The following is a 15,394-nucleotide window of genomic DNA, read 5'->3' as shown; positions in this document are numbered from 1 at the left end:
AAGATGTCGTGGAAAAACCCAAACAAACTTTTTGGCCAACCCTATATAGTATAGTCTTATACACACACACACACACACACACACACACACATACGGGCTTCCCAGGTGGCGCTGCTGCTGCTGCTAAGTCGCTTCAGTCATGTCTGACTCTGTGCGACCCCATAGACGGCAGCCCACAGGTGGTGCTAGTGGTAAAGAACCCACTTGCCATTGCAGAAAATGTAAGAGACTCTAGTTTGATCCCTGGATCAGGAAGATCCCCTGGAGAAGGGAATGTCAACCCACTCCAGTATTCTTGCCCGGGAAATCCCATGGACAGAGGGGTCTGGTGGGCTACAATCCATAGGGTCTCACAGAGTTGAACACGACTGAAGTAACTTAGCATGTATGCATATATACATGTGCACACATTACGGTATGTAGTATATATATACTGCATATATGTACTACACAATCTTAATTATAGTTATATGTATAAACTCTTTATTCATTGAGTATTGTCTGCATCTCCTTCTAGAGGGTAAGCTCCATGAAGGCAGGGAGGTTTGGGCTAGTTTTCCTCTGCTCTACTCCAGCCCTTAATTTGGGGCCTGGTGTGGCAAAGTCATTCAATAAATGTTTGCTGACTGATGGAATACAGGCGTTAGGCATTTGGCCACATCAGGCATTAATGACGCCTCTCAGTGTGCATCTTTCCCTTGAAAGCTGCCGCGTCCCTTGGTGTTTTCAACACGTGGGATGAATGGTCCTGGGGGAATGAATGGAATATGAACACTGACGGTTTCTTGCTATCATGACTCCCACAGTGACGGACTGGAGGGCTGTTGTAAACACTGAGAAGTTCAAGCTCCTCTCCTCCAGTCAGCCGTCCATTCACTCATTCATTCTCCGTTCATTCATTCAGCAGATCTTCACATTCCTTCTACCTGCCAGGGCTGCATAAAGCAAGGTTCATCCACAGCAATTGCACATCACTTGGTCTCAAATTGGTGAAACTCTTCATTTTAAAATGCAATTTCAACATTTTAAAAATTCATTAGGAAAACCAAGGAATGATGAATGTTGAGTATTAATTGTCCTCCTTGTTCGTTCTTCTGCAATGATCTGCAAATGACACGTTGCTAGGTCTCCAGAAGGCTGTGGCCGTAGCACCTGTGCGGAGCCCGGGGTTCAGAACCCTGGGCTGGGAGCCAGCTCAGCGCCAGGTTCCCTGTCCTACTTAGAGACCTCAGCTCCCAGCCTCACTGTAAGACGCCCACATGGTGAGAAGTGGGTGCACTCGGCGTTCCCTGAAGGAGCAGCGTTTAAGGTAGAATTCACACAACTGACTATTGGACGCGATGCTGAGGGACGTGCGGGAGGAGGGCCTCCCTGCAGAGATATGAGGTGGGACTCGAGGAAGTGCAGGATCTGGTGGGGAGGGGAGTTCCCAGAAAAACAAAAATTTTACCTTCGTGATATTAATAATTAAAATTATGTCAGCATACACTCAAGTTACTTTACCGAGCAGATGGCGAGTTCTCACGTTACTTCACTAAATTAATATTTTCCCTCCAAACAGTGGGTAGAAATGACCCTCACATGAGGAAAAAGCCCATAGTGCCGGTTTCCCAGAGGAAAGAGATGGGCAGGGGTGAGGGGAGTCGCTGATGAGCCCTGTTTGGGGCTGCATTTGGCCCCTGTTCCTATTTCCCCAAATACGAGGATCACAGGACATACCTGAACCACCAAAAAGGTTCATCTGTGTGTCAGCAGGGCCTGGCCCAGGAAGAATCAGGGATTTGAGAGGCTGAAAGCCCCTGCGTGGGTGTGCTAAGTCGTTCAGTCGTGTCTGACTCTGCGAGACCCCATGGACTCCGCCAGGCTCCTCTGTCCGTGGGATTCTCCAGGCAAGAATACTGGAGTGGGTTGCCATGCCCTCCTCCAGGGAATCTTCCGGACCCAGGGATTGAACCCAGGTCTCTTACGACTCCCGCACTGGCAGGTGAATTCTTTACCACTAGTGCCACCGGGGAAAATGTCTTAGAAAAACCCCTATAGAAATGCAACTAGATGGGCAGTGTCACTGAACAGAAATGACACTTAAGGGACTTATTTAATCAGATCAACCTCAACCACCAGCCTGCTGAAGTCCGGAAAGGTGTCCGCTCGGTCTGGGAACAGAGGCAAGGAATTCCTACAAAATAACAGGAAAAACTATGCCCGTGTGCAGAGTGTGTGCAGTGTGGAGTGTGTGTTTTGTGTCATGGGTGCACTGCATGTCGTGTGTGTGGAGACTGTGTGTTCAGTGTGTTGTGAGAGCCTGCCCAGCGAGGAGGGGGAGGTGAAAGGGGACGAGAGTGGGGTCATGGGGACCCCCCCAGCCCCAGAGCCATTCCAGCTCCAGGTAGAGGCTCGGGGTCCAGCCCTGGGCATGGTTTCCAGGCACACCTACGGAGGAGGTGGGTGGGGAGCGGGTGTCCGGGCACCGGCCTTTGCCAGCACAGATGGCCTCGCAGGTGGCAACCAGTGCAACACTTTGCAAAACAAGCTTCAAAGGAGGCATCAAGCTGAGACGTGGGCGGTGGGAACAAACCAGCCACAGGACCATGGGTGGCTTCCAGATTCTGCACGGCATTCACCCAGCGGGTCCACTGGCGGCTCGGAGCCTCGGAGACCAGACCCCACAGTGTGTGTCCACCTCCTGCACCCTGACCCACAACCCTCCTGCGCCCTGCCTCTGCCCGTCCATTTCTGGGGTCTCTGTGGTGGTCTCCTCTCCCCAAAATCCTTAACCTTCTCCCCTCCCTTCCCCAAAGCCACCTGTGTTCAAGGTGTCCCCTGGGATCACGTTTCAGCGAAGGGTCCCTAACCTCCGAAAGCCCAGCAGAAATGTGAACTGACCTAAGAGGGAATGGTTTTTGCTGGAGGAGCTAGAAATGAGAGGAGCTGCAAGTAAAGGAGGTCCCTTGGAGGAGGTGATCCCTGAGACCTGGGAGACATCTGTGCAGGTCCACGGAGTGGGGGGCTGAGACCCTGAGCCCAGAGCCTAGAGGCCCACCCGCTGGCCCCTCGGGGGCCCCTGTCATGTTTACCCAGACACTCACAGCTTGTTCCTGGAGGGTCTCACTTTGCACATGTACCTCCCACTTCCCAGCGCGTCTTGCCACCCACACCCAAACCCAGGAGGCAAAGGATGGACAGAGAAGAGGGTGCAGAGAAAGCCCAGTGCAGACTGCGTCCAGATGGCATCTTTCTGCTGGCTGTGTGTGGCCTTGGCTCCCGCGGGGCGACTCACCAGTCCTCAAAACAAGGCACTGCTCAATCCATGCCACTTCGCTGAACGGAAGTTGTGTCCTGCTTGGGACCCTGCCGAAGCCACAGGGCCTCAGGGGCTGGGACCAAGGGCCCAGGAGGCCTCCAAGCCAGCACTGATTTGGGGCAGGGAGGTGGAAATGTGGGTGTTGGCACCCACAGCAGCATGTGGCCGGGGTGAAGACCGAACCACCGCCCCAGGAACTGCAGCTGGGGGACACGCCCCGGGAGCAGGAGCCCTAAAGAAGGTCTGCGGCTTCCTGAGATGCCCGGGTGCCTGCAGGGCTTCATGGCTGACCCTGGAGCCGCTCCATCACCCGTTCCGCCACAGGATGCACGTCCGATCATAAGGCGCAAAGACGCCTGTCTGCAGAAGAAGAAAACACAGCCCTGGGGACAGACTCTGCCCTTCCCTGCCCCTCCATCCTCTTAGGATCTGACGACCAGTGAGCTGAGTGTGTTAGTCACTCAGTCATATCAGATTCTTTGCAACCTCGTGGATGGTAGCCCACCAGGCTCCTCTGTCCATGGGATTTCCCAGGCAAGAATACTAGGCATGGGTTGTCATTTCCTCCTCCAGGGGGTCTTCCTGACCCAGGGATCGAACCTGTGTCTCATGCATTGGCAGGCAGATTCTTTACCGTCTGACCCACCAGTAAGCTGGGGGTGTCTTTGTATCTCTGGTTCCCTTAGATATTCCCCGCCATGGTCGTCACCTGCACAGTTTCTCTTCCAATGCCTTCATGCAACTGCTGCGGGGAGGGGGGCTACGAATACACGGGAACCAGGACTGACCTGCCCTCTCCCCTGTGGCAGGAGGCTCGGGCTCCGTAACAATGCTGTCCCCCAGCAGATGGCCCATTGGTGCAGCGGACAGATTGCTCCCCACCACCGCCCGCCTTGGAGAGGGCCCTGAACCGCTCCCGGGAACACATCACACCCTGGGCAGTTCTGTTTCTCAGGACCTGAGTAAACAGTCTCCCTCATAGGCAGGCTCGTCCTCTGTCTGCCCTGCCAGCGGCTGGAACAGCAATGTAAACACGGTCATGGGAACCAGCGTGGCCCCGCTGGCCTCAGCCAGGAGGGAGGGGACAGGAGGAGCAGGGTGACAGTGGAAAGCGGGGCACTCAGTGGAGACCCTCCCCGAGGTCTGGCCCCAAGACCCTGAGGATGGCCAGGTGCGCCTGTCTGTAGCGAGAGGTCACTGCCATCCGGGGGGCTGAGTCAGGCCCAGGGATGAAGGGCAAGGGAAGGGGGGCTCTGACTGCGGGGCACCGAGTCACAGAGGGGTAGAGCTATGGGGTGAACTCTGTCCCCCAAATTCACACATTGAGGCCCCCACCTCCAAATCACACAGTGTGACTCTATTGGGAAGAAAGGAAATGAAAGGGAAGTCGTTCAGTCATGTCCAACTCCTTGCGACACCATGGAATATAGCCCACCGGGCTCCTCTGTCCATGGGATTCTCCAGGCAGGAATACTAGAGTGAGTTGCCATGCCCTCCTCCAGGGCATCTCTCCAACCCAGATACATGCCCAGGAGTGGGATTGCTGGATCATATGGCAACTCTATTTTAGTTTTTAAAGGACCATCCATGCTGATCTGCATGGTCGTGGCACCAATGTACATTCCCAGCAGCAGTAGGAGGGTTCCCTTTCTTCCGCACCCTCTCCAGCATTTATTATTTGTAAACTTTTTAATCATGGCCATTCTGACAGGTATGAAGTGGTACCTCATTGTACCTTTGATTTGTAAGAAATGCTCCCTACACTTAAGGTAACTAAATGAGCTTGTTTTTCCAAGATAGGAGCATCTTAACTCCTGGGGCTCTGGAACAAGGCTTAAGTGATTCCTTTCCCTCTTTCGTCTGGTTTGGGTAATTATTTGGTGAAGTTACACTTCTGAGTGTCACATTATTAAGTTAGTAATACAAACGAATAGATCCTTGTACACACTTTCTGGGAACCAACACTCAGTTTCATTTCAGCAGGTGAGAGAATGAAGCAAATGATGTTAATCATATTTAAGCAGAAGTAGATGTTCTTCTGGACTTCCCTGGTGTCTCAGATGGTAAAGAAACTGCTTGCAATGCAGGAGACCCAGGTTCCATCTCTGGGTTGGAAAGATCCCTGAAGAAGGAAATGACAACCCACTCCAGTACTCTTGCCTGGAAAATTCCAAGGACAGAGGAGCCTGGTGGGCTACAGTCCATGGGATTGCAGAGTCAGACACGAATGTGCAACTAACTTTCACATTCGTTTTCAGATGGTCTTCTGGAATTCCCTTACTTTTTCTCTGATCCAATGGATGTTGGTAATCTGATCTCTGATTCCTCTGCCTTTCCTAAACCCGGTTTGTACATCTCAAAGTTCTCAGTTCACATATTGCTGAAGCCTGAGTGACTGAATTGAACTGAACTGAACATGAGAAATGCTGGACTGGAAGAAGTACAAGCTGGAATCAAGATTGCTGGGAGAAATATCAATAACCTCAGATATGCAGATGACACCACCCTTATGGCAGAAAGTGAAGAGGAACTAAAAAGCCTCTTGATGAAAGTGAAAGTGGAGAGTGAAAAAGTTGGCTTAAAGCTCAACATTCAGAAAACGAAGATCATGGCATCTGGTCCCATCACTTCATGGGAAATAGATGGGGAAACAGTAGAAACAGTGTCAGACTTTATTTTTGGGGGCTCCAAAATCACTGCAGATGGTGACTGCAGCCATGAAATTAAAAGACGCTTACTCCTTGGAATGAAAGTTATGACCAACCTAGATAGCATATTAAAAAGCAGAGACATTACTTTGCCAACAAAGGTCCATCTAGTCAAGGCTATGGTTTTTCCTGTGGTCATGTATGGATGTGAGAGTTGGACTGTGAAGAAGGCTGAGCACTGAAGAATTGATGCTTTTGAACTGTGGTGTTGGAGAAGACTGTTGAGAGTCCCTTGGACTGCAAGGAGATCCAACCAGTCCATTCTGAAGGAGATCAGCCCTGGGATTTCTTTGGAAGGAATGATGCTAAAGCTGAAACTCCAGTACTTTGGCCACCTCATGCGAAGAGTTGACTCATTGGAAAAGTCTCTGATGCTGGGAGGGATTGGGGGCAGGAGGAGAAGGGGACAACAGAGGATGAGATGGCTGGATGGCATCACTGACTCAATGGACGTGAGTCTGAGTGAACTCCAGGAGTTGGTGATGGACAGGGAGGCCTGGCGTGCTGTAATTTGCGGGGTCGCAAAGAGTTGGACATGACTGAGCAACTGAACTGAACTGAAGCTTGAAGGATTTTGAGCATTACCTCTCTAGCATGGGAAATGAGTGCAATCTCTTTTTCCATCAGGTCATTACGTGTTTTATTGTAATTGAGTTTCATGTAAATCCCTCTGCATTCAGGAAGACAAAGCCCTCTTTCCTGGGAGGTTCGTGGACAAGACCAGTTTCCTTCAGAGCCTTTGGAGTCTTCTCTTGGGTCACATAGTAGCAGGTCTGCTGCTGCTGACAAGTGTGCTCAGTCATGTGCATCTCTTTGTGACCCCATGAACTGGAGCCTGCCAGGCTCCTCTGTCCATGGGATTTTTCCAGGCAAGAATACTGGAGTGGGGAGCCATTTCCTTCTCCAAGTAGCAAGTCAGAGCTGGAATTTTTGTCTTTACCACACTTCCGGGAGAGCTCAACATCAATTTTTCTTTCTTCAGGAGTATGTGTGGGATGCCGTGTTTTTCCTTTTTGTTTGCTGATTGGCTTTTGGTTAAATATTTGAAAATTAATGGCAGAGAACCAGAGATAGCAGGTCTCACCCTGATAGACTGCAGGTGTGGGAAGTGTGCTTCTCTTTAGTCCCTCTAGAAAAGAAAGGAAAGGAAAGAACCAAACTTCTTCTAAGCTTAAGCCCAGACATAGAATGTGTCTGTTTCCCCTTTGCTTCTTCTTCTTGCCCCTTCTTTTCCTTCTTGATGACTTGCAGGCCATGGGCCTGTGTCTTAGCCCACTTGGGCTGCATGAATAAAATACCATGACGGGGTGGCTTGTAAACACAGGTATTTATTTCTCACGGTTCTGGAGGCTGAAGTGCAAGATCAAGGCACCAGCACCCTTGGTGTTCAGTGAGAGCTGTCTTCCTGGTCCATGGGCCTTCTCTCCGTGTCCTCACATGGCAGAGGGACAAATGGACTTCCCTGGGCTTCTGTAATGAGGGCACTGACCCCACTAATGAGACTGCCCTCACTACCTAATCACTTCCCAAAGGCCTGGCCTCCAAATAGCCATCACATCATATCAAGTTTTCAGCATATGAGGGATGTGAGTGTCAGACGGACATAAACATTCAGTCCATAGAAGCCTGTGTGCAGATTCCTCCTGAGGAGTTGAAAACCATTAAAAGCTGCTGTCCTGCCAATTTCCCTCTGCTATGCCAAATTGCAGAGGAGGAATAAGGTCGGGTTTACATCAGCTCTGAGTGGAGGGAGCAGCCTTGGGCAAAAGGCTATGTACGGACTGGAAGGCAGGCCCAGAAGCCGATGCTTCTCGACTATATAAGGCAGTGAAGCCAGCAGAGAACAAGAGATGTGTCTCCCTGGTGATGAATGGCCCCAGAGCGCTCAGACCTGCAGCCAGCTGGCGTGAGAGATGGGCTCGGACAGAGAGGCTAAGAGTTACTAAAAGGGAAGCAGTTTTCAGAATGAGGAACATAATGTTCTAAGGAACTATATGACCTATGAACTGAACTAGAAATTGAAGAACGAGGCTGTCCAAAAGTAGGTAGGAACTCTTCAAAAGCAATAAATACCTCAGATAGGAGAAAGAAGAGGGGAGGGTTGGTGATCACGTGACCACGACCCCAGGAGGAACGAGTTCAAGGCCCAGCAAGAAGACGCATTCAGTGCAATTTTACACAGTTTAACCCAGCTTTAACTCCTGCAAGTGTACAACTCCATGCCTGTTAGTAACTCTGCAGAGATGAGGCATCATTACCATAATTTAGTCGGAGCACATTTCGTTTGTCTCTAAAAACTTTCCAGGAGCCTATCTTCAGTCAATCAATGCTCCCATCCCAATAACCACCCGTCTGTGCTCTGTCTCTCTAAATGTACATTTAATACAGAGTATTCACCGACTTTGGAGTAGGAAATGGCAACCCACTGCAGTCTTCTTGCCTGAAAAATTCTATGTACAGAGGAGCCTGGTGGGCTACAGTCCATGGGGTCGCAAAGAGTTGGATATCTGAGCACACACACACCCTCACACATTCACTGGCTTATTAATATTAACATTTACCGGTCAATCCTAAAGGAGATCAGTCCTGAATATTCATTGGAAGGACTGATGCTGAAGCTGAAATTCCAATACTTTGGCCACCCAATGTGAAGAGGGGACTCGTTAAAAAAGACCCCCATGCTGGGAAAGATGGAAGATAGGAGGATAAGGGAATGACAGAAGATGAGATGGTTGGATGGCATCACTGACTCAATGGACATGAGTTTGAGCAAACTCCAGGAGATAGTGGAGGACAGGGAAGTCTGGCATATTGCAGTCCATGGGGTCGCAAAGAGTCAGACACAACTGAGTGGCGGAACAACAAATGGCCTGGCTTCTTTCACATAGCAAAACATTTTAAGATTCATCCAGGCTGTAGTGTATACCAGTAGTTCATTCTTTTTTGAAGAAGAAGAAAAAATTTGACTTGTTCTCAGCTTGGGGCTGTGATGAATAAAGCTACCATGAACATTCATGTACGTAGGTCTTTGTGAAGACATACGCTTTCTTTTCTTTCAAGTAAATTCCTAGGAGTCTCATGGGAATTTCAGTGGGTGCACAGTGGTTTTGATTTCACTTCCCTAAAGATTAATTATTTAGCATTCAGCATCCTTCCCATGTCCTTCTTAGCCATTCATGTGTCTTCTTTGGAGAAATGTCTACTCAAGTCATCTGCTCACTTTTGAGTTGGGTTCTTTGTGGTTATGACTGAGTTGTAAGTGTTCTTTATGTATTCTGCAGGCCAGTCCTTCATTAGACGTTTGATCTGCAAATATTTTCTAAGAGTCTGTTACTGTTAACTTTCTTAATGATGTGCTTTGAAGTACAAAAGTTATTAAATGTAGGAAATCTTTCCAACCCAGGGATCAAACCTGCATCTCCTGCATCAGCAGGTGGATTCTTTACCACTCTGCCACCTGTGAAGCCCTGTTAAATGTAAGAATTTACATCTTAAAACTTAAGTATAGAAAGCTGTGGGCTGTTACTAATCTCTGCTGTCTCACTGCCTTGGGTTTGATTTCTTTCTTTTTTAAAAAAATTTATTACTTTCTTATTTTAATTGGAGGATAATTGCTTTACAATATTGTGATGGTTTTTGCCATACATCAGTAGGAATCAGCCACAGGTACACGTGGCCCCTCCATCCTGAACCCCCTCCCACCTCCCTCCCCACCCGTCCCTTCAGGTTGTCACAGAGTGCCTTTGGATGCCTTCTTTATACATGAAACTTGCACTGGCTATCTATTTTACATATGGTAATGTATGTGTTTCAACACTATTCTCTCAAAGCATCCATGGTTTCATCCACATATAAAAAAATATATATATATATATATATATATATATATTAACCAAAGTAAGCAGTTTCCTCTATTAAATTCCTCTGGTTAAGAACTACAGGAAGTTTCTTTGACCCTGATTAGACCCTGGCTAACACACATAAAAGTCCTGAAGCTTTATTTGCTCCTAATAATGGCTCTTTCATCGTGAGGTTTTTCTGCCAAGAACGATCTCTCCAATTCCTTAGCCCCACCCTTGATAGACACACCACTGACCAAGCAAACTTTTATTCATTATTGAGATTGCAGAGCCAAAGTCACTTTCTTCCCTGGCCCCCACCCGCAGTCTAGATCAGGTTTCTTTTTCTTCCAGAAACATCAGCTCCAGGAGAAAAGGACTCTTCCCCTCATTATCATTTTCCCCACCACTCAACACAGTGCCGGGTACGCCGTTCAAGTTCAATAAACCGGTTTGAATGCTTGAATGTGGCAGAAGTTCAATGGGTCTCTGAACTTGACACTTCATATTTTAAGAAGATCAGAATGAGGGTGAGAGCTGTTGAAAGAAAGAGAGCTGAACAGATTGACTTAATGAAATAAAAGGAATTCTCTCTGGGGACCAGGCGCTGTTCTCAAGTTGAATGATGAACAGACTCCGGAAAGCCAGGATGACAGGTGTTCTGAAAGACCTGGGACTCCAGACATCAGGGGAGAAAGCAGCTACTCAGGAGCCTGACTGGGACCCCCAGTTACGCTGATAAGAGTGGAATGAGATATGAGTGAGGGTGTCCCTGTGGCAGGAAGCTCGGGACTGGAACCGGGATGCCTGGTGGGAACGTTCAAGTTTTTCCTCTTTCTGTTTGGAACCTGCCTCTGGTATGGACTGAGTGTATGTGTCTCCACCAGATTCCTGGCTGAAGCTCTGCCCCTAGCATGGCTGTATTTGAGAAGTAATTAAGATTAAACGAGGTAGAGAGGTGGGGCTCTGATCTGATAAGATCCGTGTCCTCATGTTGTCAGAAGGAGGACACTTTCAAGGCTCAGAGCGTGGACTCTTGTCTAACACTCAGAAATGATTGTCTGAGGGGACACACGAGCTGACAAAGCAAGAGACTACTGGGAAGGGGCGCCCGGCAAAGAACAGCAGGCTAAGGGAACCCAGGAGAAGTGCTTTGCCACGTGGCTCGAAGTCTTGGGTTTTATGGTGATCAGATTACTTTCTGGGTTGTCTCTGGCCAATTGTTCTGACTCAGGGTCCTTCCTGATGGTGCACACATTGCTCAGCCAAGATGGAGGCCAGCGAGAAGGATTATGGGAGGTGGTCAGACAGGGGACGTCTCCTTTTGACCTTTCCCGAACCTTTCCAGTGGGTGGTGGCTTATTAGTTCCGTGCCCCTTACCAGGACCTCCTGTCGTAAAACATCTCATGCAAATGCTTACCGTGGTGCCTGCCAGGGTGGGCGGTTTCAGTCAATGTGCTTCCCCTAACACGTCAAAGAAGAAACAGCAGAGAGCTCTCTCCATCCCCCCTTCCCCACCCCACGGGCACACACAGAGGAAGGGCCGCGTGAGGGCAGGGAGAATGTGACCCTCTGCAAACCAGAAACAGAGCTCTCACCGGAAAGTAAACCAGACAGAACCTTCATCTTGGACTCCTAGCCTCCAGCACTATGAGAAAATAAATTTCTGTTGCTTAAGCTGAAGAAGGAAAGAAGCAGGTTGCCCGGACTGAACTAACTCCATCTTGAAAGAAAGGAAACTCCATCTCACACTTGTAAGGAACTCTGGACTACATATCTGGTAACCATGGAGATAATATACCAATGGCCAAGCAAGCCTCCCAGACAGATAAACACCAGACCAGGCTGACCTCCTACCTAAACTCCCTGCAGCCAAGAATACGATAACTCACTATGTATCAAACATTTTCTGTAATCTTAAAGGAGCCATTGATGTGGGCTACACTGCATGGCTAGTTGACCTTCAGAATGGGAATCATGTCTGTCATGGAATTGTATCTCTTTCTAACATTTTCCAGAGTAGACTTGAGAAAACTGGGGATATGGGCTTGGGCACGTACATTTTGGGTGTAAAAGGTGGCCTCAAAAATCAGTCAGGGTCTCTGGCTAGGAGGCAACTCTGCCTCAGGCCCGCCGGTGGGATAAACTGCACTCCACGATCTGCACCGTCCTTCTGAGTGAGTTTGTTTCCCCGGGTGTTTGGCTACAACAAAGCCAAGCAGTTCATCGTATTTTATGTCAGTCCTAGATTCAATCGATGGCTGGATTCAATGAGGGGGGGAGTTTGTGTCTTTGCTTGAGTGACAAAGTGAGGAGAAAAAAATAGCATCCTGCAAAATAAGGATGGCACTGGCTTATGGACACAGGGTGTTTAAAGACCCCGGCGTCCAGGCTAAGTGCTCTGTGTGCTCAGTCGCTCAGTCACGTCTGACTCCTTGCGGCCCCGTGGAGCCCTCCAGGCTCCTCTGTCCATGGGATTTTCCAGGCAAGAATACTGGAGTGGGTTGCCATTTCTTCCTCCAGGGAATTTCCCAAACCCAGGGATCAAACCCGCATCTCTTGTGTCTCCTGCATTGCAGGCAGGTTCTTCACCACGGTGCCACCTGGGAAGCCCAACTGCTTTACATGTGTCAGCTTGATTAATTCTCACAACAACCCAAAGCGATGGGATCAGGAACTAAGGCGTGGGATGGCTGTCACACAGTTAGTCCAAGTGGAGCTGGGGTCCACGCCCAGGCATGTCCCATATTGCGCTGACTCTCAGAAGCGTGGACCAGATGCGGGCAGGTCAGAGGCAGAGGCGAAATCAGAAACGAGGAGCAGGACTTTAGAACTTGAAGTGACTAGTGACCCGGTCCTTCTATCTCTGACCCTGCTGTTTTCTGAGACAGGTTTGAGATGAGTAGAAAGTGTCAGTTTCTTTAGGGTGTACCAAAAGGCAACTCTCTCTGTCCCTTCTCTATTCATCTCCAGCAGCAGCTGTGGAAACCAATGAAGACCAACCAAATGAGAATAAGCAAGCGCTCTTCATTCAGAGGCTGCTCCCATCTCTTGTGTTCGGCAGAGAATCAAAGGTAGATGGGGGAGCAGGACTGTTTCACAGAGGGAGAAGGAGCCTCAGAGGCGCTCAGATGGAGGCTGTGGGGCCAGGGAGCTGCGGGCAGGCCAGCTGGAAGCGGGGAAGGTCCTGTATGATTAGTTGGGGGTGTATATTGAGATTTCTCTGTTTGCTTTAGAGAAGCACACAGATATTAATCAAGTCCTAGCTATTTCAGGCAGATTGCTGTAGAGGCTCTCTGTTGGTTTCTTGAGCTGGTTGCTAGAGACAGTGTTCTGTCTTCCTGCAAATCTGACTTATGAATAGTGGGCTGGCTTCCTGGGCTACTATTGACCATCTGGTGATGTCCATATGTAGCATCTTCTTTGATTATGCCAAAGCCTTTGACTGTGTGGATCACAACAAACTGTGGAAAATTCTTAAAGAGATGGGAATACCAGACCACCCGACCTGTCTCCTGAGAAATCTAGACGCAGGTCAAGAAGCAACAGTTAGAACCAGACATGGAAAAACAGACTGGTTCCAAATTGGGAAAGGAGTACATCAAGGCTCTATATTGTTACCTTGCTTATTTAACTTCTATGCAGAGTACATTATGCAAAATGCTGGGCTGGATGAAGCACAAGCTGGAATCAAGATTTCTGGGAGAAATATCAATAACCTCAGATACGCAGATGATACCACCCTATGGCAGAAAGAGAAGAACTAAAGAGCTTCTTGATGAAAGTGAAAGAGGAGAGTGAAAAAGTTGGCTTAAAGCCCAACATTCAGAAAATGAAGATCATGGCATCCGGTCCCATCACTTCATGGCAAATAGATGGGGAAACAGTGGAAACAGTGACAGACTTAATTCTGGGGGGGCTCGGAAATCACTGCAGATGGTGATTGCAGCCATGAAATTAAAAGATGCTTACTCCTTGGAAGAAAAACTATGATCAACCTAGGCAGCATATTAAAAAGCATATCACTTTGCCAACAAAGGTCCATCTAGTCCAAGCTATGGTTTTTCCAGTAGTCATGTATGGATGTGAGAGTTGGACTATAAAGAAAGCTGAGCTCCAAAGAATCGATGCTTTTGAACTGTGGTGTTGGAGAAGACTCTTGAGAGTCCCTTGGACTGCAAGGAGATCCAACCAGTCCATCCTAAAGGAAATCAGTCCTGAATATTCATTGGAAGGACTGATGCTGAAGCTGAAGCTCCAATACTTTGGCCACCTGATGTAAAGAACTGACTCACTAGAAAAGACCCTGGTGCTGGGAAAGATTGTAGGCTAGAGGAGAAGGGGCTGACAGAGGATGAGATGGCTGGATGGCATCACCAACTCAATGGGCATGAGTTTGAGTAAGCTCCAGGGGTTGATGAGGGACAGGGAGGCCTGGAGTGCTGCAGTCCATGGAGTCGCAGAGTTGGACATGATTGAGCAACTGAACTGAATTGAACTTCCTGGGGCACTGTAGCTAACAGATTGGGCTCCTGGGCTGGCTGCTGAAGATTTGGTCAGAGTTCTAATTTTGTATGGGCTTTCCAGGTGGCACTAGTGGTAAAGAATCCACCTGCCAATGAAGGAGATTTGGGTGTTGGGAAGATCCCCTACAGGAAGAAATGACTACCTACTCCAATATTTTTGCCTGGAAAATCCCATGGACAGAGGAGCCTGGCAAGCTAACCCGCATGGGGTTGCAAAGAGTCAGAGGCCACTGAGCACGCATGCACACTAATTTTATGTATGGTCCTGCCATTGTCCATTTGTATATTCAATTTCTCAATGCTAAAGGAAAAGAGCTATCACTGGAGACATCCATGTCCTCCAGCATCTTTTGCCTCTGGTGGGGAAAAACTCCTTAAATCAGAAGCTTTTAGCCAAGACTGTGCATGAGGACCACCTGGGAGCTGAAAGGAGGGACTGATCCTTGAGGGCTACCCGAGACGGCCTATGTCAAAGTCTCTGAGTACAGATGGCTCAGTCCCCAGAAGGTTCTAAAACCTGTTCTGTTGATTCAATTACTATCAAGAACAAGAACCACTGCTCTGAAGGTTAATGCCTGGGGCTGAGCTAGGAAAAACCCTTTCAAATGTTAATGTGCAAACAAAACACTTGGGGATTTGGTTTAAAATGTAGATTCAGAAGAAAAAGGTGGATTTTGATTCTGCCTGTGTAACAGGCTCCCAAATAGGCTGATGCTGTAGGTTCTCTGGACACACTTCTGCTGTTCAGCCGCTCAGTCCTGTCCGACTCTGCGACCCCACAGACTGCAGCACACCAAGCTTCCCTGTCCTTCACCGTCTCCCAGTATTTACTCAAACTCACGTCCATTGAGTCTGGTGGTGCATGCCATACTTTACATACAAAGAACCAGCATTTGGCTCAGAAAAGGAATAATTAAAGGGCAATTATGGATGGAGAAGGACAACCGCTCCAGTATGCTTGCCTTGGAAATCTCAGGGACAGAGGAGCCTGGAAGGCTACCTTCCACGGGGTCGCAGAG

This window comes from Bubalus kerabau, chromosome 8 (assembly GCF_029407905.1).
Source record: "Bubalus kerabau isolate K-KA32 ecotype Philippines breed swamp buffalo chromosome 8, PCC_UOA_SB_1v2, whole genome shotgun sequence".
NCBI classification, from domain to species: Eukaryota; Metazoa; Chordata; class Mammalia; order Artiodactyla; family Bovidae; genus Bubalus; species Bubalus kerabau.
This window is presented reverse-complemented; position numbering follows the sequence as displayed.